This window comes from Pristiophorus japonicus, chromosome 13 (assembly GCF_044704955.1).
Source record: "Pristiophorus japonicus isolate sPriJap1 chromosome 13, sPriJap1.hap1, whole genome shotgun sequence".
NCBI lineage: Eukaryota > Metazoa > Chordata > Chondrichthyes > Pristiophoridae > Pristiophorus > Pristiophorus japonicus.
Genome location: NC_091989.1, coordinates 29,583,220 through 29,610,475, shown reverse-complemented (window position 1 = coordinate 29,610,475; position 27,256 = coordinate 29,583,220). Strand labels below are relative to the sequence as shown.

Below are 27,256 nucleotides of genomic sequence, written 5' to 3'. Positions count from 1 at the left end.
AGGGGGGGGTCAGTATATCGGGGGAGGAGGGGGATCAGTGTATCGGGGGAGGAGGGGTCAGTGTATCGGGGGAGGGGGTCCAGTGTATCGGGGGAGGGGGATGGGGTCAGTGTATTGAGGGGATGAGGGGCCAGTGTATCGGGCATGGGAGGAGGGGGGGGTCAGTGTATCAGGGGAGGAAGGGGGTCAGTGTATCGGGCGAGGAGGGGGGTCAGTGTATCGGGGGAGGAGGGGTCAGTGTAGCAGGGGAGGGGGGGCCAGTGTATCGGGGGAGGAGGGGGGTCAGTGTATCGGGGGAGGTGGGGGGATCAGTGTATCGGGGGAGTGGGAGGGGGTCAGTGTATTGAGGGGATGACGGGTCAGTGTATCGGGGGGGGGGGGCCAGTGTATCGGGGGAAGGGGGTCTGTTTATCGGGGGGGTCAGTGTATCGCGGGATGGGATGACGGGGGGTTAGTGTATCGGGGGGAGGGGGGCCAGTGTATCGGGGGAAGTGGGGGTCAGTGTATCAGGGGAGGAGGGTCAGTGTATTGGGGGAGGGGGGGTCAGTGTATCGGGGGGGGGGCCAGTGTATCGGGGGATGGGGTGACGGGGGGGTCAATGTATCGGGGGAGAGGGGCCAGTGTATCGGGGGATGGGATGACGGGGGGTTAGTGTATCGGGGGGAGGGGGCCAGTGTATCAGGGGAGGAGGGTCAGTGTATTGGGGGAGGGGGGGTCAGTGTATCGGGGGGAGGGGGCCAGTGTATCAGGGGAGGAGGGTCAGTGTATTGGGGGAGGGGGGGGGGTCAGTGTATCGGGGGGGGGGCAGTGTATCGGGGGATGGGGTGACGGGGGGGTCAATGTATCGGGGGAGAGGGGCCAGTGTATCGGGGGAGGGGGGCCAGTGTATCGGGGGAAGTGAGGGTCAGTGTATCGGGGAGGGGGGGTCAGTGTATCGGGGGATGGGATGACGGGGGGTTAGTGTATCGGGGGTGGGGCCAATGTTTCGGGGGAGGGGGTGTCAGTGCATCGGGGGAGGAGGGGGATCAGTGTATCGGGGAGGAGGGGTCAGTGTATCGGGGGAGGTGGGGGGTCAGTGTATCGGGGGAGGGGGGGTCAGTGTATCGGGGGAGGCGGGGGATCAGTGTATCGGGGGAGGAGGGGTCAGTGTATCGGGGGAGGGGGTCCAGTGTATCGGGGGAGGGGGATGGGGTCAGTGTATTGAGGGGATGAGGGGTCAGTGTATTGGGGATGGGAGGAGGGGGGGGTCAGTGTATCAGGGGAGGAAGGGGGTCAGTGTATCGGGCGAGGAGGGGGGTCAGTGTATCGGGGGAGGAGGGGTCAGTGTAGCGGGGGAGGGGGGGGCCAGTGTATCGGGGGAGGAGGGGGGTCAGTGTATCGGGGGAGGGGGGGGCCAGTGTATCGGGGGAGGAGGGGGGTCAGTGTATCGGGGGAGGTGGGGGGGTCAGTGTATCGGGGAGGGGGGGTCAGTGTATCGGGGGAGGGGCTCAGTGTATCGGGGAGGGGGGGCCAGTGTATCGGGGGAGGGGGAGGGGGTCAGTGTATTGGGGAGATGACGGGTCAGTGTATCGGGGGAGGGGGGGGCCAGTGTATCGGGGGAAGGGGGTCTGTTTATCGGGGGGGGTCAGTGTATCGCGGGATGGGATGACGTGGGGTTAGTGTATCGGGGGAGGGGGGCCAGTGTATTGGGGGAGGGGGGGGTCAGTGTATCGGGGGAGGGGGGGGCAGTGTATCGGGGGATGGGGTGACGGGGGGTCAGTGTATCGGGGGATGGGATGACGGGGGGTTAGTGTATCGGGGGGAGGGGCCAATGTTTCGGGGAGGGGGGGTCAGTGTATCGGGGGAGGAGGGGGATCAGTGTATCAGGGGAGGAGGGGTCAGTGTATCGGGGGAGGGGGTCCAATGTATCGGGGGAGGGGGGGTCAGTGTATCGGGGGAGGAGGGGGATCAGTGTATCGGGGGAGGAGGGGTCAGTGTATCGGGGGAGGGGGTCCAGTGTATCGGGGGAGGGGGATGGGGTCAGTGTATTGAGGGGATGAGGGGTCAGTGTATCGGGGATGGGAGGGGGGGGGTCAGTGTATCAGGGGAGGAAGTGGGTCAGTGTATCGGGCGAGGAGGGGGGTCAGTGTATCGGGGGAGGAGGGGGGTCAGTGTATCGGGGGAGGTGGGGGGGTCAGTGTATCGGGGAGGGGGGTCAGTGTATCGGGGGAGGGGGTCAGTGTATCGGGGGAGGGGGTCAGTGTATCGGGGAGGGGGGGGCCAGTGTATCGGGGGAGGGGGAGGGGGAGGGGGGTCAGTGTATTGAGGGGATGAGGGGTCAGTGTATCGGCGATGGGGGGGGGTCAGTGTATCGGGGATGGGAGGAGGGGGGGGGTGTCAGTGTATCGGGGGAGGAGGGGGGGTCAGTGTATCTGGGGAGGTGGGGGGTCAGTGTATTGGGGGAGGAGGGGGGTCAGTGTATATGGGGAGGTGGGGGATCAGTGTATCGGGGAGGGGGTCAGTGTATCGGGGGAGGGGGGCCAGTATATTGGGGGAGGGGGGGCCAGTGTATCGGGGGAGGGGGTCAGTGTATCGGGGAGGGGGGGGGCCAGTGTATCGGGGGAGGGTGTCAGTGTATCGGGGGAGGGGGGGCCAGTGTATCGGGGAGGGGGGCCTGTGTATCGGGGGAGGAGGGGGGTCAGTGTATCGGGGGAGGGGGGGTCGGTATATCGGGGGGAGGGTGGGTCAGTGTATCGGGGGAGGGGGAGGGGGCAGTGTATCAGGGGAGGGGGAGGGGGTCAGTATATCGGGGAGGGTGGGTCAGTGTATCGGGGGGAGGCGGGGGGGTCAGTGTATCAGGGGGAGGGGGGTCGTTATATCTGGGGAGGGGGGTCAGTGTATTGGGGGAGGGGGTTCGGTATAGCGGGGGGAGGTGGGGCCAGTGTATCGGGGGAGGGTGAGAGGGGCAGTGTATCAGGGGAGGTGGGTTCGGTATATCGGGGGGAGGCGGGGTCAGCGTATCGGGGGAGGATGGGGGTTAGTGTATCGGGGGAGGGAGGTCAGTGTATCGGGGGGAGGCGGGGTCAGCGTATCGGGGGAGGGGAGGTCAGTGTATCGGGGGAGGGTGAGAGGGGCAGTGTATCAGGGGAGGTGGGTTCGGTATATCGGGGGGAGGCGGGGTCAGTGTATCGGGGGAGGAGGGGGGTCAGTGTATCGGGGGGAGGGGGGAGGTATATCGGGGGAGGGGGTCAGTGTATCAGGGGAGGAGGGGGGTCAGTGTATCGGGGGGAAGAGGGGTCAGTGTATCGGGGGAGGCGGGGGTCAGTGTATCGGGGGGGAGTGAGGGTCAGTGTATCGGAGGAGGGGGGGTCAGTGTATCGGGGAGGGGGAGGGGGGCAGTGTATCGGGGAGGGGGAGGGGGCCAGTGTATCGGGGGAGTTGGGGGGTCAGTGTATCGGGGGAGGTGGGGGGTGTATCGGGGGAAGGGGAGGGGGGCAGTGTATCAGGGGGGGGTTGGTATATCGGGGGAGGCGGGGTCAGTGTATCGGGGGGGGGGGGGTTCGGTATATCGGAGGGGGGTTCGGTATATCAGGGGGGGTTCGGTATATCGGTGGGAGGCGGGGTCAGTGTATCGGGGGGGGGGTTCGGTATATCGGGGGGAGGGGGAGGGGGACAGTATATCGGGGGAGGTGGGGGCTCAGTGTATCAGGGGGGGTTCGGTATATCGGGGGAGGGGGAGGGGGGGCAGTGTATCGGGGGAGGTGGGGGGTCAGTGTATCGGGGGGGTTCGGTATATCGGGGGGAGGCGGGGTCAGTGTATCGGGGGAGGTGGGGGGTCAGTGTATCGGGGGGGTTCGGTATATCGGGGGGAGGCGGGGTCAGTATATCGGGGGAGGTGGGGGGGTTCGGTATATCGGGGGGGGTTCGGTATATCGGGGGGGGAGTTCGGTATATCAGGGGGGGTTCTGTATATCGGGGGGGGGTTCGGTATATCGGGGGGAGGCGGGGTCAGTGTATCGGGGGGGGTTCGGTATATCGGGGGAGGGGGATTCGGTATATCGGGGGGGGGGTTTGGTATATCGGGAAGAGGCAGGGTCAGTATATCGGGGGGGGTTCGGTATATCGGGGGGGGTTCGGTATATCGGGGGGAGGCGGGGGGGTCAGTGTATCGGGGAGGTGGGGGGTCAGTGTATCGGTGGGAGGGGGTCGGTATATCGGGGGAGGGGGGTCAGTGTATCGGAGGAGGTGGGGTGTCAGTGTATCGGGGGGAGGGGGTTCTGTATAGCGGGGGGAGGGGGGGCCAGTGTATCGGGGGAGGGGGGGTCAGTGTATCGGGGGGATGGGGTTCGGTATATCGGGGGGAGGCGGGGTCAGCGTATCGGGGAGGAGGGGGGTTAGTGTATCGGGGGGAGGCGGGGTCAGTGTATCGGGGGAGGGTGAGAGGGGAAGTGTATCAGGGGAGGTGGGTTCGGTATATCGGGGGGAGGCGGGGTCAGCGTATCGGGGGAGGAGGGGGGTTAGTGTATCGGGGGAGGGGGGTCAGTGTATCGGGGGAGGGTGGTCAGTGTATCGGGCGGAGGCGGGGTCAGTGTATCGGGGGAGGAGGGGTCAGTGTATCGGGGGGAGGCGGGGTCAGCGTATCGGGGGAGGAGGGGGGTTAGTGTATCGGGGGGAGGCGGGGGGGTCAGTGTATCGGGGGGAGGCGGGGGTCAGTGTATCGGGGGAGGAGTGGGGTCAGTGTATCGGGGGGAGGCGGGGGGGTCAGTGTATCGGGGATGGGAGGGTCAGTGTATCGGGGGGAGACGGGGGGTCAGTGTATCGGAGGTGGGGGGTCAGTGTATCGGGGAGGGAGAGGGGGGCAGTGTATCGGGGGAGGTGGGGGGTCAGTGTATCGGGGGAGTGGGGGTCAGTGTATCGGGGGAGGGGGGTCAGTGTATCGGGGGAAGGGGAGGGGGGCAGTGTATCAGGGGAGGTGGGGGGTCAGTGTATCGGGGGGGGGGTTGGTATATCGGGGGGAGGCGGGGTCAGTGTATCGGGGGGGGTTCGGTATATTGGGGGGGTCGGTATATCGGGGGGGTTCGGTATATCGGGGGGGGTCGATATATCGGGGGGGGTTTCGATATATCGGGGAGGCGGGGTCAGTGTATCGGTGGGGGTCAGTGTATCGGAGGGGTGGGTTCTGTATATCGGGGAGGCGGGGTCAGTGTATCGGGGGGGTCAGTGTATCGGGGGGGTGGGTTCTGTATATCGGGGAGGCGGGGTTAGTGTATCGGGGGGGGTTCGGTATATCGGGGGGAGGCGGGGTTAGTGTATTGGGGGGGCTCGGTATATCGGGGGGAGGGGGTTCGGTCTATCGGGGGGGGGGTCGGTATATCGGGGGGGTCAGCGTATCGGGGTGGGTCGGTATAAGGGGGGGTTCAGTATATCGGGGGGGGTTCGGTCTATCGGGGGGGGCAGTGTATCGGGGGGGGTTCGTTATATCGGGGGGAGGGGGTTCGGTCTATCGGGGGGGGGGTCGGTATATCGGGCGGGGTTCGGTATATCGGGGGGGGGTTCGGTATAACGGGGGGGGGGTTCAGTATATCGGGGGGGGCGGTCAGTGTATCAGAGGGATAGGCTCTGAATGAGGAGCAGTCTAATCACAGATCTAACCAGGCTCAGATTAAAGTGTAACTTGTTCCCTTTGCTCTGTCCACCAGTTGTATTTCCCACTTGTTGGGGCCGGATCCTCTGTCGGATAAAGGGCTTGTTGTCCTGGATTTGCCGTGTCTTTGTCAGGACATCTTTGGAAAATTCGGGCGTTATATCTTCTCCCCAGTGTGCAACAGTAAAGAAATATGGAGCCAGGAAGAACTGGAGTCGGAGCTGCACCTGGAGCAAGACAAGTGCTCCCATTTGGTTGTGGATCTCCTTGTGAAGCTGGAGCTGGCTTTTAATGCTGGCTCTGGTCAGTTTATTGTCTCAGCCTGGCTTAGGAAAGAGAAACCCAGTGAGGCGAGGGTGAGGGAGGATTGTTTCCCTCTGTACCGAGGGGTGGTGTACAGGTGACGCAGTCTGCTCGGCCTTTTCTCCCAGGCTTTCTTCCTGAGACTTCAACTGCACTTGATAAGGCATTTCACAAGGGAGGCCTGGACTGTGAGGGAGAGCGGAGCAGCTCACAGGCAGCAGCATGAGCGGTTTGTCATTTGGAAGGATGGGATTAAATGCATTGATGGGGCAGAGGCCCTAGTGCAAGCACGCAGTGATGTCCTCTCTCTGTATTACTGTCCGAGGGCACAGGCCTCCCAACCTCAACAGCCCAGCTTTGGACATTTGGTCAAAGTGCTTAGAGATGCTCGAAGGAATCTCTGACCACGTAGAGAAGCTGTTTCGAGAGACCAATGTTGACTGAGTGGGGCAGATTCTACTCCAGCCGCAGGCATTTATGTAACAAGGTGGGCGGTTCCAATTCAGACCCAATAGCCTACACGCTGGAACAGATCCTGCAAGCAGAACGGGCTGGGCTAACACTTTGCACCAAGCTCCTGGCTATTGAGGAGCGCCCCTGTGATGTGTTAATGGCAGGTTATGATGCCACGATTCTCGTGTGTCTGCAGTGGAAGGCCAGTGTGCGATGGTCGTTGCACGGGACCTTGGAAGATCTTTACAGCTATTTGGACCCATCACCTCCTCTCGGTCCGCAATGGAAAGGGTTAATGGAGCAGCTAACAGACTGCACCAGTCATGACATTGCAGCCTTGTCAGCTGTGGCTGAGAACACTCACAGTTCTCCCTCTTTACTAGTGTTGGAGAAGAACCTAGTGACGATTGAGACATTATATCAGGGTCTCAAACAGTTGGGTCGTGAGGATTGCACCAGATTGATTGATATGATGTTCAGAGACATTGAACAGAGGAACTAAATGCGTCACCAACTTCATGTTTAAGTACATCTTTCTTAAACATGTAGAAAGCATAGCCCAGGTGTTAGGTTAGTGCGCTGTGCCACAGAGATAGGACTAGAGTTACATGGGGAGGAAAAGTTTACTCAATGGCTTGAGACGTTAGCTGAACACGTGGCTGTTAACAGGCAAACAGTGGAGATATTCAAAGATGTCTTTAGTGTGATACAATATAAATACATACCCCTAAAGTGCAAAAGTTCCACTTGTAGTCAAGCAACCATGGTCAACCTGTGAGGTAAGATGCCGTATAAAGCTAAAGGAAGTGACTGACAGAATTGCCAAGAGAAGGGGTCATTCAGCAGACTGGGAAAGATACAGAGAGCAACAATGGGCATGAAGAAAATATTAAAAGCTAAAAGGGAAGATGAAAAATACTTGCAAGTAATATAAAAGCTAACAATAAAAGTTTTTATAAATATATTAAGAGTAAGAGTGGCTCACGGATGTAGGCCCATTAAAGACAGGCGCAGGGGATGCTGTTATAGACAACAAGGTAATGGCAGATTATTAAACAAGTACTTTATATCCATTTTCACAGATAATAAAATACCAGTGATAGAAGATAGAAGAGGAACTAAAAAATCATTGGGACAAACGTCCTGGATTCAATATTAGCTAAAGAAAATGGTAATGGAGCAAACAATGGGACTTGCGATAGATAAATCTCCAGGGTCGCATTATGTCCACCACAGGGTATTAAAAACAGGTGAGGAAATTGCAGAAACGATGGTCATAATCTTTCAAAGCTCTTCTGATTCGGGAATTGTGCAGTTCAGACTGGAAATTTACTAATTTTAGGAAGGGTGGTAGAGCGAAACCAGGTAACTACAAGCCTGTCAGTTTAACATCAGTTATTGGGAAGCTATTCAAATCTGTCATCAGGGACAGAGTGACTGAGCATTTGAACATATATGAGCTGATCAGAGAGCCAGCATGGATTTGTGAAGGGCAAGTCATGTCTAATGAAACTAGTCAAATATTTTAAGTCGGTCAATAATCAGGTAGATATGGGAGTGTCAATGGATGTTGTCACTATGGATGTCCAGAAGGCATTCGATAAGGTTCCACACAAGAGATTATTGGCAAAAATGAAAGTGCACAGAATTGGAGGCTGCCTTGTGACATGGGTTGGAAATTGGTTAGGTGGTAGGAGGGAGAGAGTGGGGATAAAGGGTAGGTACACAAATTGACAGGATGTGACCAGTGGTCTCTCCCAGGGATCTTTACTGGGGTCACAGCTTTGCACCATATTTATTAATGACTTTGATGAAGGAATGGAGAGCTGTATATTCAAGTTTGCAGATGACATTAAGTTAGGAGAGACAGTAAATAGTGCTGATGGGAGCAGGAAGTTGCAAAGGGACATTGATAGATTCAGTGAGTGGACAAAACTGTGCCAGATGGAGTTCAATATGGGGAACTGCAAAGTCATCCACTTTGGACCCAAGAAAGATAGATAGGAGTACTTTCTAAATGGTGAGAAGCGAGGAACTGTGGAGGAGCAGAGAGATTTAGGAGTCCAAGTTCAGAAATCACTCCATCATCATAGGCAGTCCTTCGAAATGGGGATGACTTGCTTCCATGCCAAAAAAGGATGAGTTCACAGGTGTTTCAATGAAGGATCTAATATCCCAGGTCCTGAACTGCATATTGAAGGGTGGAAGATGCCTGTGCGTGGATTTTTTTAACGTGTGGTGGCCGTTGCACACCAGCCCCCACACGGGCTTGACAGAGCTAGGTCTTGTTCCAGTGGCAAGGGTTATCCAAGACGACTGGAAACCAGCTCTGCTGCACGGACCTAGTGCGCACACATATTGCCCCTGGCCCTGAATTCGCGCCTTTCCTGGGCCCCATCACATCCCTCCACAGTCTCTCGCTACTCAAGCTGTATCTGCCCACGCTCCAATCACCAACCTGGACCTTGATGATGTCACTTTTCGCTGCTGTCACCCTCCTGCACTAGCTCGCACTGCTCCCTGAAGTAGTATGCCTCCACGCTGCTCCCGGGCTGCCGGACCTCTGCTCCTTTTATGGCCCCGACCTAAAAGATAGTGGACAGGTACAAAAAAAATTAAAAAGGCGAATGTAATATTGGCTTTTATCTCAAGAAGACTGGAATATAAAGGGGTATCAGTTATTTTACAGCTGTAGAAAGCTATGGTCAAACCTCATCTGGAGTACTGCATTCAGTTCTGTGCATCACACCTCAGGAACAAGCCTTGGAGGCGTGGAGTGCAGAATGATACCGGTGAAAGCATTAAATTATGAGGACAGGTTCCATAAACTTGGCTTGTATTCCCTTGAATATCGAAGATTAAGGGTGATCTAATTCAGGTGTTTACGATGATTAAAGGAATCGAGAGGGTAGATAGAAACTATTTCCTCTGGTGCAAGAGTCCAGAACAAGGGGACAACATTTTAAAATTAGAGCTAGGCTATTCAGAAATGATATCAGAAAGCACTTATTCACACAAAGGATCGTGGAAATCTGGAGCTCTCTTCCGAAAAGCTATTAAGGCTGGGGGTCGGGGGCGGGGGGGGGGGGGGGAGCAATTGAAAATTTCAAACTGAGATTGATAGATTTTTGTTAGGCAAGGTTATTAAGGTTTACAGAACCAAGACGGATAGATGGAGTTAAGATACAGATCAGCATGATCTAATTGAATGGCGGAACAGGCTCGAGGGCTGAATGGCCTAATCCTGTTCCTAAGTCAATGCACAGGCCAGCTGTCCAACCCATTCCTGGTGGTCAGTGTTTTCTGTCGGTTTATTGGGATTCAATCACTGGCTGAATGGCCGACTTAATGGAAATAGATTGAACTATTTGCTTTTTTTTATAGGACTGGTATTATCCTCAAGGAGTTAAATTGTGTGATGTATGTCTGGGAATTCTTCCTTTTTTTAACTGTAATTGTGTCAGTATTTATAAGCTTCAGCTCTTAGTAACCATGGAAACAATATGTTCAGTGGTATGGATGCAATGCTTGATTGGAGCTTGGAATCTGCAACCATGAGAGAGAAAGAAGACGCAAAGTTTGTCTCCGCGAGCAGCAACAGCATTGGGTTTTATAGCACAGAATGAGGCCTTTCGGCCCATCACATCTGCAACATGTATATGTATCTATTCATATCTACTATTTCTAGTATATACACCAATACATATCTAATATCTCTAGTATTATACATCCATACATAGCTAATATATATGGTGTATCTATGCATATCCAATATATATAGTATATCTAGTTACAGTATATGCATCCATATATAATAGTATTTTCGTACATTTTGTGCACTTCCTGTCACACTTTACTGCTACACTTCAGACAACATGTCCTAACACATCCTGTGATTCACTCTTGAGCAATGCCGTGGGCGATCTGCTAGTAATACACCAAGAGTTTTTTCATATAGTATGGGGACTTCCTATGTTCATACTAATCCCGTCACCCCTGTGTATTATCTTTAAGGTGTGAGTGTTAAGTTTGCCATACTTGCAACATAATTATTATTCAGTCTTCTCAACTTCTGAATTGCATCTCCAATGTAGGCTCCATTGTGCAGCGTCAACCCCTTCACGTTCCTTTATTTCCCACATGTGATTACCTCCTGCTGTCCAGTGCCAGTCTGTGACTCTCCTAACCGGCATATTACCACCTCCGAGAAGAGAGTGTCTAGCCACCTCCCTTAGTCATTCAACGGTATTACCATCGCAGAATCCCCCACCATCAACATCCTGGGGGGAGGTCAGAAACTTACCAAAAACATAAATACTGTGGCTACAAGAGCAGGTCAGAGGCTGGGTACTCTGCAGTGAGCGTCTCACCTCCTGACTCCCAAAAGCTTTTCTACCATCTATAAGACACAAGTCAGGAGTGTGATGGAATACTTGCCTGAATGAGTGCAGCTCCAACAACAAGAAATACAACATCATCCAGAACAAAGCAGCCCACTTGATTGGCACCCCATCCACCACCTTAAACATTCACTCCCTCCACCATCAGTGCACTGTGGCTACAGTGTGTACCATCTACAAGATGCACTGCAGCAACTCACCAAGACTTCTTTAACAGCACCTCCCAAACCCGCGACCTCCAGCACCTAGATGGATGGGCAGCAGGTGCATGGGAACACCACCTGCAAGTTCCCTCCAAGTCGCACACCATCCTGACTTGGAAATATATCGCTATTCCTTCGTCATCGCTGAGTCAAAATCCTGGAACTCCCTCCCTAACAGTACTGTGAGATTACCTTCACCACATGGACTGCAGCGGTTCAAGAAGGCGGCTCACCAGCATCTTCTCGAGGGCAATTAGGAATGGGCAATAAAAGCTGGCCTTGCATCCCGTGAACAATTATAAAAAACGAAAATGTCCAGTGCCAGTCTGTGGCCCTCATCCCCTCCCTGACCTGCATGCCACTGGTAAATGTGTATCCCTCACTCTCAGCCTAACCAATAAGGAAGCAGTGAAAGCCTCACTCTTGTATCAGCAGCACTCTCGTATCTGTGCTCACTCTCAGCAACCACACCGACTCACACCTGCGGTACATTCCTTCTCGGGGCGAGCACAGTGCATTAGCTCTGTACCTTCATCTTGGAGACATGGGGCATGCAACACCTGTCCATCCACCTCTTCCCACACAGTCACCCAGGATCCAAAACACTCCTATGTCAGACAGTAATTGACCTGTTTCTACATTACAACTGTGACGACACTCCAAAAAGTACTTCATTAGCTTTAAAGTGCTTTGGGACATCTTGAGGTTATGTAAGTTTTTTATTTCTTTACTTCCTCTAGCATGCTGTATTCACTGCTCATGGTATGGTGGTCTCTATTGCCGAAGCCCAGAGCAGATGAGGTGATCACTTTGAACATGTCTACTCAGTCTGAAAATGTAACCCAGAGCTTGCTGTGGCTCTCCGCTTTATCACTTTCCCACTCTCCCACACCCACTCCCTCAGGTTGGACATTCCCTGTCCCAACATGCCTCCATTGTGGACATGGAATACTTCATGAATTGTTTCCATTTGGTGAGGACGGTCAGAGGAGGCAAGGAGGAATTGGCCTGGTGTTCAGGGTGATGACCTTAGGCTGTGATATTGGGTTTAGCTATTGGAGTTTTGGGGGTCAGGGAGAAGCTTTAAAGATTAATTTGTGGTAAGTCACCTCGCTTGGGATCGAAGATCAGTGAGTGCAGATTGTACAGAGGTTGCAGAAGCTGGCTTAATGGGCTAGATGATGTTTACACATTCTACACTTCTGCACCATGGACCCACCTCCAACAAAGTATTTACAGTTTACGAAGATCAAAGTACAAGGGTAAAGGTTATTCACTGACCTACTGCTGTCTTACTGTGAATTTCTCCTGATTGAATATTCTTGTTGAGCGAGTGGAGTGCTTGCTAGGGTAGGGCAACTTACTGGTCAGAGATGATGATCTGGAACTCTGGACAGACTTAGTCCTTGCTGACCCTTGCTCTCACACAGTTAATTGTTTTGAAGGTGGGAGAGATGTTTCGATATTGACTTTCTCCTTGTTGCGTGTTCAGTTATCCAAGATTGAAAGAGTTGCTACTAATAGTCACCCAGACATGGTATAGATGAGCCTATGACTGCATCCTGGAGGCCATAGCAATGTGATACTGAGCTGTGTGTTAATTCTATGCATAGCACCATACAGATAGCAAGAAACAGGCAGATGAGAAGCATATATAGAATCCTAATGGACCAAATCTCTTCCCATTCATTGTATAAAATCTCAATGGATCAAACCCCTTCCCATTCACTCCCATTGTGCCAAATCCCAATGGACCAAAACCCTTCTCAATTCTTTATTTGAATATGATCAGTGTATTAAAGTTGTGTTATACAAGGCGTTGTTTAGTATTGATAAATGTGTGTGGTGGTATGTGATGAGTGGCTAATTAAATCGACCCCGAAGTGTGTGTTGTGTGGATGTTTCAGGCAGTCTATAAATATCCACATTCAGGAATACCGAGCACTTGGTAACCACTTCAGTTTGTCACGATTCAGCCTAAAGGACATCACCTTGCTGTTAATTGTGGTGAGTCATACCTGCTGTGACTAACGCACACATCTTCCTACTCTATACCTCGCTATACACTTCAGGATAATTAAGCTGCATTATCAGACTCTCTGAGACACTCACCCCATCAATCCTGTCATTATAGAGTGTCGACATCCCATTGGCTTTCTGCAATCACAGCTAATGTGTGTGTTTTAAAGGAGCCTGGCACTTCACAGGTCAGGGTGACTGATGCCGAGAGTCCATTAACGCTACAGTTTTTTTAATTTCTGGGGAGATTTTCTTTGTGCTTATGTTTGTGCTAGGGAATGGAACACTTTCCGTTACTATCAACCACTGCTGGCATCAAACTCCCCCGACTGCTAAGTGGGAAATTGCACTGCCTGATGTAACACCGAATTACACAGACCAGGTTTGAGTTCCCTGGCTCCCGAGTTAGCTGATCTTGGTCAGAGCTGATGTTCCTGGGCTTGGAGTGTTGGAATTCACAGGATCAGAAGGAATGAGAAAAGGCCATTTGGCCCACTAAAGCTCACCCTTCTAGATTACTATGATACTAAAATAGCGATTCTGTGTTGAGATGGATAAAGCAGTCGGCAACCTCCAAAGGAAACTCAGTAAAATCTACAACTGGGCATAAGATTAAATACTTCCTTTCTCTCTCCATCACTTCCGTTCTATCCTCTTTCACTTCAGAGATCCTTCACTTCTGTTCTCTCCTTCACTTCCATTCTCTCCATTACCTCCGATCTCTGTCGCTTCTGTTGCACGGCCAGATCAGCCATGATCTTTTTGACTGGCGGAGCAGGCTCGAGGGGCTAGATGGCCTACTCCTGTTCCTAATTCTTATGTTATGTTCTTTGTCATTTCCATTCTCTCTCTCTGTCATTCCTGTTCTCTCCTTCACTTCTGTTTTACTCTCTCTCACTTTCTCTCCTTCCACGTTTTCAGTTCTTTTTCCATCACGTTTGTTTGTTTCTTCCTTCGTGCTGAGATGCCCAGAAGACATGAAAGGCACCATGTATATAGATAGGTATATGTACATAGAATTACATAGAATGTATAGAGCAGAGACAGGCCATTTAAACCAAGTGGTCTGCCACAAGCTTCCTCCCACTATACTTCATCTCACCCTATTAGCATATCCTTCTATTCCTTTCTCCCTTGTGTACTTATCCAGCTTTTCTTTGAATGCATCTATGCTATTGCTTTGGGGGCACAGTAGCATCGTGGTTGTGTTACTGGACTAGTAATCCAGAGCGTTGGATTAATGATTCAGAGACATGAGTTCATATCCCACCACGGCAGCTTGGGAATTTAAATTCAGGTAATTAAATAAATCTGGATTTAAAAAAGCTAGTATCAGTAATAGTGATCATCAAACTACCGGATTGTCATTAAAAACCCATATGGTTCACTAATGTCCTTTAGGGAAGGAAATCTGCCATCCTTTCCTAATCTGGCCTCCATGTGACTCTAGACCTACATCAATTTGGTTGACTCTTAACTGCCCTAGAAAGCCACTCAGTTGTGCAAACCATGACGAAAAACAATAATAAGAATAAAACCAGATGGACCACCCAGCATAGACCTTGGCACCGCCTTCGGACATGGCAAAGGCACATCCAGCCCAGTCGACCCTGCAAAGTCCTTCTCCCAAACATTTGGGAGAGTTGCCCTACAGACTAGTCAAGCAACAGCCTGACATAATTATACAGAATTATACCTTTCAGTCAATGTCCCAGATTCCTCCATTACCATCCCAGAGAATGCTCTGTCCCACCGGCAGGACAGAACCACCAGAGGTGGGGGCATAGTGATATACAGGAGGCAGTGGCCCTGGGAGTCCTCAACATTGACTCCAGACCCCGTGAAAGTCTCATCGAAACCGCCTGCTGATTACCGCCCTATGATTACCACCTACTGCCCTCCCTCGGCTGATGAATCAGTATTTCTCCATGTTGAACACCACTTGGAAGAAGTACTGAAGGTAGCAAAGGCAAGAATTTGCTCTGGGTAGGGACTTAAGGCCAAGAGTGGCTCGGTAGCACCAATACTGATTGAGCTGGCCACGTCCTGAAGGACATAGCTGCCAGACAGGGCCTGCGGCAGGTGGTGAGAGAACCTTCTTGACTTTGTCCTCGCCAATCTATCTGTCACAGATCATCTGTCCATGACAGTATTGGTCGCATTGACCACCGCACAGCCCTCGTGGTGACGAAATCCTGTCTTTCACACTGAGGACACCCTCTATCGTGCTGTGTGGCACTACCACTGTGCTAAATGGGATAGATTCAGATCAGATGTAACAGCTCAAAACTGGGCATCTGTGGGCCATCAGCAGCAGCAGAAATGTATTCCACAATCTGTAACCTCATGGCCTGGCATATCCCTCACTCTACCATTACCATCAAGCCAGGGGACCAACCCTGGTTCAATAAGGAATGTAGAAGAGCATGCCAGGAGCAGCATCAGGCGTACCTAAAAATGAGGTGCCAACCTGGGAAAGCTGCAACTCAGGACTACATGCATGCTAAACAGCAGAAGCAGTATGCTATAGACAGGGCTAAGCAATCCAACAATCAATGGATTAGATCAACGCAATGCAGTCCTGTCACATCCAGTCGTGAATGGTGGTGGCCAATTAAACAACTAACGGGTGGAGGGTGCTCCATGAACATCTCCATCCCCAATGATGGCAGAGCCCAGCACGCGAGTGCAAAAGACAAGGCTGCAGTATTTGCAAACATCTTCAGCCAGTAGTGCCGAGTGGATGATCCATATTGGCCTCCTCTACCATCACAGAAGCCAGTCTTCAGACAATTCAATTCACTCCACATGATATCAACAAATGGCTGAGTGCACTGGATGCAGCAAAGGCTATGGGACCTGACAACATCCCGGCTGTCGTGCTGAAGACTTGTGCTCCAGAACTTGCTGCACCTCTAGCCAAGTTATTCCAATAAAGCTGCAACACTGGCATCTGCCCGACAATGTGGAAAACTGCCCAGATATGTCCTGTCCACAAAAAGCAGGACAAATCCAATCCGGCCAATTACCACACAATCAGCCTACTCTCAATCATCAGCAAAGTGATGGAAGTGCTATCAAGCAGCACTTACCAATAACCTGCTCACCGATGCTCAGCTTGGGTTCTGCCAGGACCACCCAGCTCCAGACCTCATTACAGTCTTGGTCCAAACATGGACAAAAGAGCTAAATTCCAGATGTGAGGGGAGAGTGTCTGCCCTTGACGTCAAGACAGCATTTGAACGAATGTGGCACCAAGGAGTCCTAGTAAAATTGAAGTCAATGGAAATTGGAAAAAACTCTTCACTGGCTGGATTCTTACTTAGCACAAAGGAAGATGCTTGTAGTTGTTGCAAGGCCAATTCTCTGAGCCCCAGTATATCGCAGCAGGGATTCCTCAGGGCAGTGTCTTAGGCCCAACCATCTCCAGCTGCTTCATCAATGACCTTCCCTCCATCATAAGATCAGAAGTAGGAATGTTCGCTGATGATTGCACAATGTTCAGTTCCATTTGCAATTCCTCTGAAAATGAAGCAGTTCGTGCCCGCATGCAGCCAGACCTGGGTGACATTCAGGCTTGGGCTGATAAGTGGCAAGTAACATTCTCGCCAGGCAAGTATCAGGCAATGACCATCGCCAACAAGCGAGAATCTAACCACAGCCCCATGACATTCAACGGCATTACCATTAGCGAATCCCCCATCATCAACATCCTTGAAGCCACCATTGACCAGAAATGTAATTGGACCGGCCACATAACTACCTTCGCTACAAGAGCAGGTCAGAAGCTGGGTATTCTGTGGTGAGTGTCTCACCTCCTGACTCCCCAAAGCCTTTCCGCCATCTGCAAGGTACAAATTAGGAGTGTGATGGAATACTCTCCACTTGCCTAGATGAGTGGATGCCCGGATGACTCCCACATCCCAGGAACGAATAATAATAAAGAAACTACTCATGACAGCAAGTTCCACATTCTCAGCAGTCCGAGTTCTCCCAACATTCCTCATACAACAAACTATACAGATGAACTGACCCCAGTGATACTCCCATCAAACACTCACAAGGCAGGTACAGCATGGGTTAGATACAGAGTAAAGCTCCCTATACACTATCTGTTTAAACACTCCCAGGGCAGGTACAGCACGGGATAGATGCAGAGTAAAACTCCCTCCACACTGCCCCATCAAACACTCCCAAGACAGGTACAGCATAAGTTAGACACAGAGTAAACCTCCATGACCATCTCCAACATACGTTTCTATGTTTCTATTTGCAGTGTCACATCAAACACTCCCAGGGCAGTTACAGCATAGAGGTAAAAGGATAGTTTCTGACTTACTATCCAATTCCTGGAATGTTGTTCGCTGTGATGGGTCTGTAAACCTCCCAGTGAAACTGGGGTTTTGTGCGTAACTGTGAATTGCACTAGTTGCTTTTGTTAACTGTGAGTGACCGAAATTGTACCGGTGACAAAAGGTATAGCTCAGTATTGGACAGAAAGTGCCTATACTTTGAGTTTGAGTACAAAGCATGTACTTACGATGCCGCACCACACTGCGTGTCAGGGTTGTAATTACCGTCATATCTTCCTAAAGGTTGAGAGATTGCATATTAGACGGGTAAATATTCAGTGATTCTAACATTGTGCAGAACCATGTGAATACTCTGCGATCTCTGTTCAGACCTGAGAGAATTAGAACAATGAATGTCTACAGCACAGAAGGCGTCCATTCAGCCCCTCATGTTTTTTCTGGCTCTTAGCTGAATCAATCCAAAACTAATCCTACTGCACCGCACGCTCCCCATAGGCGAGGAATGGAGGAGAAATGAGCTTGAAAAAATAAAAATGAGAAGAAAAAGTTGTGTAGATCTCTGATCCAGCTACTGGGGATTGATTTCAGGCACATGGTATCTCATCCGTGGGAGCTGAGCTCCGAGTGATTCACACAGGATCTTTCAGCACTCCCCAGAATAAAGTAACTCATTGATGTGTAAGTGAACGGACAGTGCCTATCGAAAACAAGCACTAACATCTTCCTCCACAATCCCTTCATTAACTAGGCTCTAAACGTCAGCTACACTCACTCCCACAGAGACCCCATACACTGGGACACCAGCTGGGAGCAGTAAATGAACCTATGCAGTCATCAGTACATGCCACAGTGTCACTCAGAACATGTCCTGCTCTCTACTGCTCCTGAATTCTGAGCTTGGTTACAGAGCCCCTGCACAAGGAAGGAGACCTGTGAGTCAGACTGGCAGTCATTTTTAATCAAGTGTTAAACATCAGTCTGGACTGGCCAGTCTTCAATGTGATCAGTGTCAACCTGTGCTGGTAAGAGCAGAAATGAACTTGGCTCTAAATTGCATCTGTCAGTCTGCATCTGTTTATATGGGGAGATTTCTGATTTTGTTTTTGCCAAATTTTCAGTTTACAATTCTCTGTCTCTCAGTCTCTCTCTTTCCATCTCTGTTTCTCTATCTCTTTCTCCCTCTCTGTTTTTCTTAATCTGTCTCTGCCACAATTTCTCTCTCTGCCCTAATTTCTCTGTGTTCCCACCCCTTTCTCTCTGCCCCATTCTCTTTGCCCCAATCTCTCTCTCTGCCCCATCTCTCGCGTTCTGTCCCCATTCTCTCCTCACATTCTCTCTGCCCCAATCTCTCTCTCATTCTTTCTCTCTGTCCCCATCTCTGTCCTTATTTTTCTCTCTCTCTCCCCATCATTCTTTCTCTCTGCCCCAATTTCACTCTCCTTGCCCCTTTCCCTCCATCTCTGCCCTATTCCCTCTCTCTTTGCCCCAATCGCTCTTTGCCCTAGTCTCTCAGTCTCTGCCACAATCTCTCTCTGCCCCATCTTTCTTACTCTATCCTCATTCTCTCTCTCTGCTCCAATCCCTCTCATTCTTTCTCTGTCCACATCTCAGTCTGTATTTTCTCTCTCTCTCTGCCCCAATCTATCTCTGCCTCTCTTGCACACATATTCTGGTGTCAGTCCAATTATGGAATGAGTGACTGGGAACTCAGTCGCATATTTGGAGCTCAGGATTTGGATGTGATTCTGGAATGGATGTATGGAGCACAGTATGATTCACCATGTTGCTATGCTTGTTTCCATGGCACGGAGTGGTTGCTATACAGGTCTTCATATTGCAACTGATTTTCTATTATATTTGTGCAATGGTTGTTTTGCTGGACCAAGTGACACCTCACGTGTGTCTCCAGTTGGATGAGTTAACACTCCCACCTGTTATGCCCACAAACTAGCTTTGTTCAACATCCGTGTTTGAGTGGGAGTCGCTGGTTAGGCTGATGAGGATCTCTCACCCGCAAGTTGATTCATTGCCAATTACAACAGGTAGCTTGTACAAGTGAAACTGGCATTCTACTCTGCAGTGCTATCTTGCAGGACCATGCCACACTAATACCCCTCAGTAATACTCCAGAGTAATACCCCACAGTATGACCTCACCCCCCCACCCCCCCCCCCCCCCCCAACCAGTAAGACCCCACAAATCAATAAAAATAAATAGAGACATGCGTACAAAAGCAAAAAAGTTATGCTAAACCTTTATAAATCACTGGCTAGGCCCCAGGTGGAGTATTGTGGTCAATTCTGGGCACCACAATTTAGGAAGGATGTTATGGCCTTGGATAGGGTACAGAGGAGATTTACTAGAATGATACCAGGAATACAGGACTTCAGAGAGACTAGAGCAGAGAAGGTTAAGGGGAGATTTGATAGAGGTGTTCAAAATACGAGGGATTTTGACAGAGTAGAGAGGGAGAAACTTTCCACTGGCAGAATGGTCGGCAACCAGAGGACACAGATTTAAAGTAATTGTCAAAAGAACCAGAGGAGAGATGAGAATTTTTTTTAATGCAGCGAGTTGTTATGATCTGGAAAGCACTGCCTGAAAGGGTGTTGGAAACGGATTCAATAATAACTTTCAAAAGAGAATTGGATAAATAATTAAAGGGGAAACATTTTCAGGGCTATGAGGAAAGAGCAGGGAAATGGAACAAAATGTTGGAATCAATTATTAAAGACGTAATAGCAGCGCATTTGGAAAGCAGTGACAGGATCGGTCCAAGTCAGCACGGATTTATGAAAGGGAAATCATGCTTGACAAATCTTCTAGAATTTTTTGAGGATGTAACTAGTAGAGTGGACAAGGGAGAACCAGTGGATGTGGTGTATTTGTACTTTCAAAAAGTTTTCGGCAAGGTCCCACACAAGAGATTAGTGTGCAAAATTAAAGCACATGGTATTGGAGGTAATGTATTGACGTGGATAGAGAACTGGTTGGCAGAAAGGAAGTAGAGAGTCGGGATAAATGGATCCTTTTCAGAACGACAGGCAGTGACTACTGGGGTGCTGCAGGGCTCAGTGCTGGGACCTCAGCTATTTACAATATACATCAATGATTTAGATGAATGAATTGAGTGTAATATCTCCAAGTTTGCAGATGACACTAAGCTGGGTGGTGGTGTGAGCTGTGAGGTGGATGCTAAGAAGCTGCAGGGTGACTTGGACAGGTTAGGTGAGTGGGCAAATGCATGGCAGATGCAGTATAATGTGGATAAATGTGAGGTTATCCACTTTGGTGGCAAAAACACGAAGGCAGACTATTATCTGAATGGCGGCAGATTAGGAAAAGAGGAGGTGCAATGAGACTTGGGTGTCATGGTACATCAGTCATTGAAAGTTGGCATGCAGATACAGCAGATGGTGAAGAAGGCAAATGGCATGCTGGCCTTCATAGCTAGGGGATTTGAGTATAGGAGCAGGGAGGTCTTACTGCAGTTGTACAGGGCCTTGGTGAGGCCTCACCTGGAATATTGTGTTCAGTTTTGGTCCCTAATCTGAGGAAGGATGTTCTTGCTATTGAGCGAGTGCAGCGAAGGTTCACCAGATTGCTTCCCGGGATGCAAGAACTGACATATGAGGAGAGACTGGATCGACTGGGCCTGTATTCACTGGAGTTTAGAAGAATGAGAGGGGATCTCATAGAAACATATAAAATTCTGACAGGTCTGGACAGGTTAAATGCAGGAAGAATGTTCCCGATGTTGGGGAAATCCAGAACCAGGGGTCATAGTCTAAGGATATGGGGTAAGCCATTTAGGACCGAGATGAGGAGAAACTTCTTCATCAGAGAATTGTTAACCTGTGGAATTCTCTACTGCAGGGAGTTGTTAATGCCAGATCGTTAGATATATTAAAGAGGGAGTTAGATATGGCCCTTATGGCTGAAGGGATCAAGGGCTATGGAGAGAAAGCAGGAAAGGGGTACCGAGGTGAATGATCAGCCATGATCTTATTGAATGGTGGTGCAGGCTCGAAGGGCTGAATGGCCTGCTCCTGCACCTATTTTCTATGTTTCTATGATGCCATCTGGTGGCTACAAACAGAATGTACATACATGACAATTCCCCCTCTGAGATCTTATCCCAGTCTTTCACAGGTTGAGATGGTCCGGTGTTTTGCACCCCCGGGTTGACTGTCTCAGTTCGATTCCGGCCTTGGGTGAGTGTGCAGGGTCTGTTGTGGCTGATGGCTGGATGACTGACTTGTTGGGGGTGGCAGTGGCCATGTCAGGAATTGCAAGTCCATTTTTATTGAACAGGTCTGTGATGGAAATTCCGGGTTCACTGATGACCCTTGAGTCCTCTGAAGACTGCTGGTAGGTTGGCTGGTCATCGATGGTTTTTTCGTCTGACTTTTCTGGCTCGTCTGTGTGTCTCAGCTTTGTCTGATCCATGTGTTTCCTGTAAGTTTGCCCATTCTTGAGCTTAATAATGAATACTCTGTTGCCCTCCTTGGCCATGATCGTACCAGCAATCCATTTGGGACCCTGACCATAGTTCAACATATATACAGGATCATTAACAGAAGTCTCGCATGACACAGTTGCATGATCGTGGTATCCTTGTTGACTTTGTCTTCTGTATTCAACATAATTATTTAAATCTGGGTGTACCAGAGATAGCTTGGTCTTGAGACCTCTTTTCATCATGAGTTCAGCAGGCGAGAATCCTGTGAGTGTGTGGGGTCTTGTCCTGTAACTCAGCAATATGCAGGACAAGCGGGTCTGCAGTGACCCTTGGGTTACCCTCCTCATACTTTGCTTGATAATTTGTACTGCACGTTCAGCTTGCACGTTGCACGCAGGCTTGAACGATGCTGACCTTACATGTTTTATGCCATTAAGTTTCACAAACTCCTGACTGGTGAAGCACGACCCATTGTCGCTCACCACTATGTCAGGCAGACCATGTGTCGCGAACATGACATTGAGATTCTCTATGGTTGCCGTGGACGTGCTGGATGACATGATTATGCATTCTATCCACTTCGAATAAGCGTCCACCACCACTAAGAACATCTTGGCCAGGAAGGGACCTGCAAAATCTACATGGATCCTGGACCAAGGTTTAGATGGCCACGACCACAGACTCAGCGGCGATTCTGCTGGTGCTTTGCTGAGCTGCATGCAAGTGTTGCACTGATGCATGCATGCTTCCAGCTCAGAATCAATTCCTGGCCACCATACATGGGACCTGGCGATGGCCTTCATCATCAATATACCCGTATGTGTGCTCTGTAACTCACGCACGAATTTCTCTCTCCTTTTCTTGGGCATTACAATGCCATGCCCCACAATATGCCATCTGCTTGAATAGACAGTTCGTACGAATGTACGGTTTGGCCTCCTTGCACATTTGCTTAGGTATGGTAGACCAATTCCCTTTGAGGATGCAACCTTTACCATCGGGTCCTGGCTGGTCCAGGTCTTAACTTGTTGAGCCGTGAAAGGGGTTCCTTCACTCTCAAAGACATCCATGATTAACATTAAATCCGCCGATTGTGGCTTTTCCACCTCTGGTGTGGGCATCGGCAACCGGCTCAAAGCATCGGCACAATTCTCTGTGCCAGGTCTGAGTCGAATGACATAATCATAGGCAGATAATGTCAGTGCCCACCTTTGGATGCAGGATGAAGCGTTGATATTGATACCTTTGCTTGTGATCAGTCTCTAATTCGAACCTCAGACCGAACAGGTATTAATGCATCTTTTTAACACTGAACACACACGCTAAAGCTTCTTTTTCTACCATGCTATAGGCTCTTTCCGCTTTAGACAAACTTTTGGATGCATACGCAACAGGTTGAAGTTTCCCCAACTCATTGGCTTGTTGGAGTACGCAACCAATTCTATATGACGATGCATCACAAGCAAAAACTAAACGTTTACATGGATCATAATGTACCAGCAGCTTGTTCGAGCAAAGTAGATTGGTGGCTTTCTCGAAAGCTCTATCTTACAATGCGCGCCACACCCAGTTGTTGCCTTTTCTCAATAGCATGTGCAGTGGTTCTAGTAAGGTGCTGCTCAATTTAGGTAGGAAGTTACCAAAGTAGTTGAGTAGACCTATGAACGAATGCAGCTCCGTCACATTCTGCGGCTTGGGTGCATTCTTGATGGCCTTGGTTTTCACGTCAGTAGGTCTGATGTCATCAGCAGCGATTTTCCTCCTGAGGAATTCGACCTCTGGTGCCATGAAGACGCACTTCGAGCGTTTCAGTCTGAGTCCCACTCTATCCAAATGCAGTAGAACCTCTTCCAGGTCGTTCAGATGTTCCTTGGAGTCATGACTGGTGATCAGGATGTCATCTTGGAACACGATGGTTCTGGGAACGGACTTCAGTAGACTTTCCATATTCCTCTGGAATATTGCTGCAGCTGAGCGAATTCTGAAAGGGCACCTCTGGTAAATAAACAGTCCTTTGTGCGTGTTAATGCACGTAAGTCTCTTCAACATCTCAACCAACTCCTGTGTCATATAGGCCGACATCAACTCCAGTTTTGTGAATGACTTCCCTCTGGCTAACGTTGCAAACAAGTCATCAGCCTTTGGTAACGGGTACTGATCTTGCTTCGAAACCCTGTTGATCGTAGCCTTGTAGTCTCCACAGATTCTGACTGTGCCAGCACAAGAACAATGGAGCTGGCTCATTCTTTAAATTCGACCGGTGATATGATCCCTTCACGCTGGAGTCTGTCCAGTTCAATTTCGACCTTCTCCCTCATCATATACAGTACTGCCTGAGCTTTATGATGGACGGGTCTTGCACCTGAGTCCATGTGGATCTGCACCTTGGCTCCCGTGAAGTTGCCGATACCCAGTTCGAACAGCGAGGGGAACTTGCTCAATATTTGGGCACATGTATCTTCCCCCGATGACAACGCCTTTATGTCGTTCCAGTCGCATCTGATTTTCTCCAACCAGCTCCTGCCGAGCAGCGTTGGGCCATTGCCTGGAACAATCCACAGCGGTAACTCATGAACCGCACCATTATATGACACATTAATTTGTGCACTGCCAATCACCTTTATCAGTTCTTTGGTGTCTGTGTGCAGCTTGGTGTTAACAGGGCTCAGCCTGGGCCTCACAGTCTTAGTATCCCACAGCTTATAAAATGCTCTCTTGTTCATGATCGATTGACTCGCCCCTGTGTCCAGTTCCATCGATACTGGTATCCCGTTAAACTTCACATTAATCAAAATTGGTTTACTCTTAGTTATGAAGGAGTACAGTCCATATACTTCCTCCTCTGGCATCTCGGATTGCGCATCTGGATCCGCGCTAGTCTGACTCTCATCCTCCACGTGGTGTGTCACAGCTCGCTTGCTCATCTGTGGACATTTGCGCTGGAGATGCCCCACTCTCAGACAGCCTTTGCAACTATATTGCTTAAATTGGCACTGCTGGTGCCGATGATTTCCCCCACAACGCCAACACGGAGAAGTCGGATACATTCCCTCTGGCAGACTTTGGGCAGCCACAGGTTTCACGAACGCAGCCGGACAGGCCCTGCCATGTGCCGCTCTGCCAAATGCCAAATCAATCGCATTTACAGTACTTGCCGAGGTTCGGTTCTTCACCGCTATTTGCTTTAGACTCCTGTCCGTCGTCATACATGGTTGAGCGATCTGGATGGCCCTTTTTAAATCCAACTCCTCCACCGCCAGAAGTTTGTGCAGGATCACCCTGTGGTTGATACTGATAACAAAGAAGTCCCACAGCATGTCTGCCAACACTGTCCCGAACTTGCATGGTTCCGCTAGACGTCTCAGGTTGGCAACGAATTCCGCCGCGCACTGACCCTCCGATTGAACGTGTGTATAAAACCTGTATCTCGAGATGATGATGCTGTCGTCTGGCTTGAGGTGCTCCCGTACCAGTGTACACAACTCCTCGTATGTTTTCTCTGTTGGATCACTAGGCATGAGTAGATTCTTTATCAGACCGTAGATCTTTGAACCGCACACAATGAGGAACACGTCCCGGTGCCGATCTGCATCGTCGACCCCCTTCATTTTGTTGGCCACGAAGTACTGGTTCAAACAGCTCACAAAGTCTGCCCAATCTTCTCCCCCCACAAATCTCTCTAAAAATCCAATCATGCTCATTTTGCAAACAAAGGTTCTTGTATTCTCGTCGCCAAATGTTATAGAAACGTAGAAACATAGAAAAAAGGTGCAGGAGATAGGCCATTCGGCCCTTCGAGCCTGCACCACCATTCAATATGATCATGGCTGATCATGCAACTTCAGTACCCCATTCCTGCTTTCTCTCCATACCCCTTGATCCCTTTAGCCATAAGGGCCACATCTAACTCCCTTTTGAATATATCTAACGAACTGGCCTCAACAACTTTCTGTGGTAGAGAATTCCACATGCTCACAACTCTCTGAGTGAAGAAGTTTCTCCTCATTTCTGTCCTTAATGGCTTACCCCTGGTTCTGGACTTCCCCAACATCGGGAACATTCTTCTGCATCTAACCTGTCCAATCCCGTCAGAATTTTATATGTTTGTATGAGATCCCCTCTCATTATTCTAAATTCCAGTGAATATAAGCCTAGTTGATCCAGTCTTTCTTCATATGTCAGTCCTGTCATCCTGGGAATCAGTCTGGTGAACCTTCACTGCACCCACTCAATAGCAAGAATGTCCTTCCTCAGATTAGGAGACCAAAACTGCACACAATATTCAAGGTGTGACCTCACCAAGGCCCTGTACAACTGCAGCAAGACTTCTCTGCTCCTATACTCAAATCCCCTCGCTCTGAAGGCCATTTGCCTTCTTCACCGCCTGCTGTACCTGTATGCCAACTTTCAATGACTGATGTACCATGACATCCAGGTCTTGTTGCACCTTCCCTTTTACTAATCTGCCACCATTCAGATAATATTCTGCCTTCTTGTTTTTACTACCAAAGTGGATAACCTCGCATTTATCTACATTATACTGCATATGTATGCAATAACGGTTCAAACTGAGTACTGTTTAACTAAGCAAGGTGCAACCTTGGCTCTGCTTTATTTAGGTCCAAAGTGCCTGACTCTTAAAATGGCTGGCCTTTTATACCCGAGCAGCACCATGTGCGTGCTGCTCAATGGCCTCCAACAATGACGTCATCTGGTGGCTACAAACAGAATGTACATACATGACACAGGGCAAGTTGAGAAGGCTGTTAAAAAAGCATATGGGATCTTTGGTTTTATTAATAGAGGAATAGAGTGCAAAAGTAAAGCAGTTATGCTAACCTTTATAAATCACTGGTTAGTCTTCAGCTGGAGTATTGTGTTCAATTCTGGGCACCATACTTTAGGAAGAATGTCAAGGCCTTGGAGAGTGTACAAACTAGAACGATTACTAGTTGGTTGCCGTGCTCTATCACCAGATGAAGATTCTCTATCTCACGGCACAGTCGCAACCTATCCCAATCAGACTCGACTGTGAAGGTTTATGGAGCCACACTAACAATAAGAACATTAACAACATAAGAATTAAGAGCAGAAACAGGCCATACATCCCTTCGAGCCTGCTCTGCCATTAAATAATGATCTTTGACCTCAACTCCACTTTCCCACCCTAATATTTTTATTTATAATCCATCCCACCCTAATATTTTTATTTATAATCCATTTGATGCTTGAATATAAGGTCCAAACAGGGTCTGATCACAGACCAGGAGTTACTGGACCCTTTAACCAGGGTCTGACCACAGACCAGGAGTTACTGGACCCTTTAACCAGGGTCTGACCACAGACCGGGAGTTACTGGACCCTTTAACCAGGGTCTGACCACAGACCGGGAGTTACTGGACTCTTTAACCAGGGTCTAACCACAGACCGGGAGTTACTGGACCCTTTAACCAGGATTTGACCACAGCCTGAGAGTTACT

The 27,256-nt window shown here is 49.8% G+C and overlaps 1 protein-coding gene across 1 annotated transcript in view; it reads left to right on the top strand.

The window, feature by feature from the left end:
* Nucleotides 1–7,590: 7,590 nt before the first annotated feature.
* The window catches only part of LOC139277970 (neurofilament heavy polypeptide-like), a 94,270-nt gene continuing 74,604 nt past the window's right edge, over nucleotides 7,591–27,256 (top strand). The window contains exon 1 of the mRNA XM_070896610.1: nucleotides 7,591–7,629. The gene's annotated coding sequence lies outside the window, so the exon portion shown is untranslated. The remainder of the gene's footprint in view (nucleotides 7,630–27,256) is intronic.